This window comes from Mauremys mutica, unplaced genomic scaffold, assembly GCF_020497125.1.
Source record: "Mauremys mutica isolate MM-2020 ecotype Southern unplaced genomic scaffold, ASM2049712v1 Super-Scaffold_100191, whole genome shotgun sequence".
NCBI classification, from domain to species: domain Eukaryota; kingdom Metazoa; phylum Chordata; order Testudines; family Geoemydidae; genus Mauremys; species Mauremys mutica.
Genome location: NW_025423284.1, coordinates 150,198 through 151,918, shown reverse-complemented (window position 1 = coordinate 151,918; position 1,721 = coordinate 150,198). Strand labels below are relative to the sequence as shown.

At 50.3% G+C, this 1,721-nt stretch overlaps 1 non-coding gene across 1 annotated transcript; it reads left to right on the top strand.

Annotated features, from left to right (window-relative positions):
* The first annotated feature begins 1,143 nt into the window (after positions 1-1,143).
* Positions 1,144-1,217, top strand: TRNAT-AGU. Its single transcript has one exon. It is a non-coding gene; the product is annotated as a tRNA-Thr (tRNA).
* The last annotated feature ends 504 nt before the right edge of the window (positions 1,218-1,721 follow it).

The window sequence follows — 1,721 nt, the reverse complement described above, 5'->3', positions numbered from 1 at the left end:
CTAATCAGGAGAGCCTAGCTTGGCCCGACAGTTCTTCCTTGCCGAACCTAGTGTGTCTGTTGGCTCCTTTGTTTATATCTCTTTTCAGAAAAAGAAAAGATCTGTCAGCAGAATCCTTCCAAGTGCTTGTTCAAGACAGAGAGAGCCTTCCTTGCGGCTGAGTCTTGGTGCCATGGGGTATGCCTCACTGCAGCACCTCCTGCTGACCATCCTAGCAATTAGCTCTGGTTCACCGGTGCGCCTTCATCTAGTAGCGTCTGGCCACCATCTGTTCTATCATTAGGGCCCATGTTGCTCTCAGGACTTCAGTGTCCTCTTATGGACACAGCCCTCTGGCTGTGCCCCACTCAGTTCTCTCCCCCCTGCTGGGTGGGTGGGGGATGTCCTCTACCCAGACACTTGCCTCAGTGGCCGGCTGCAGTCCAGGGTGTAGCCACCTGTGTCAGTGGCTACTGAGGCAAAAGGTGTGAACCTCCAGCCCTGCCATCTGTTTCCCTGGACCATTTCCCAACAGACCTAGAACCTTCCTCCACCTTTGTATCAGGGCCTTAGTCTGGCAGTAGTCAGCCAGGAGGTCACTCATGCACCCGTTACCCCAGCACTACTCTGATCATGGTGCCCTCCCGGCTCCTTCCTTCATGGTAACCAATCCTCCCTCCTCAAACTCCAAGGAGTGACTAACTCTTGCTGTGCTGAGCAGCTCTTTATATATGGGCTGCTCCAGCAAGCCTTCTCCTGATTGGCTCTCCCAATAAGCCCTTTCTTGATAGGCTGGGTTCTGCACAGCCTCTTCAAGGCTGCGTTAATCTTTCTTCTGCTTGTTTGGGGCAGATAGCCCTCCACACATGGAAAGTGGCAAATGAGAAGTCTGGAGCTGAAGGAAAGGTTACCATGACTCAGAACTGAGCTGAGGTTGCTGCGACTGAAACACAGATCATTAACCATTATATGATCACAGTGACTGGTGGGAGAGGCACATGTTAGAAGCCCTCTGTCTACTCAGCTGTGGCTTTCTGTGCACAGAAAGCCAGACACCTCAAGGTCTGCAAGTCTTGAGGGAAATGGGAAACGTCTGTACTTTAGAATTTGCAGGTGTTGACTTGAACCATCAAATGAAACAGTTGCAAATACTTTCTTCAGGTAGGCACCATGGCTTAGCTGGCTAAAGCACTTGTCTAGTAAACAGGAGATTCTGGGTTCAACTCCCAGTGGTACCTTGGTGTATGGCTTTTGTCTCCTCTGCTCACATTTTCCTGTGTCTTCCTAGGAAACAGAAGAGGCCTCCCTTGGTATCCAAGTCATTGCTTGCTAAGGAAAAGGCTTCTTTGGAGAGAAGCACTGGAAACAATCAAATCACAAACCTGGAGTTGATGAAAACGCTACTATGACTGGCACTGGCATGGCGGTTGCTTCGACTGCAATTGCTGCAACACGAGAGCCTGCGCCACACGTCCTTGTGATTCCCTGGAGATGTTCACACACATGTCATGTCGCCTTCCTTTTGATTGTCATTGATGAAAAATGGAGCAGTTGGGAGAAAAGTCCCAGAGAGTCGCACCGTGGCTAAGCTGGGTGACTCACCTGCCAGGTAAAGTGGAGTTAGGGATGCAGCTCCCAGTAGTGCCTTAACAAATGTGTCTGCTCTTCCCACCTTTTGGTGAATCTTTTGCAGAAACAGAGAAGACTGCCTCTGCCTTGCAATGCAAATGCTTGCAAAAGAA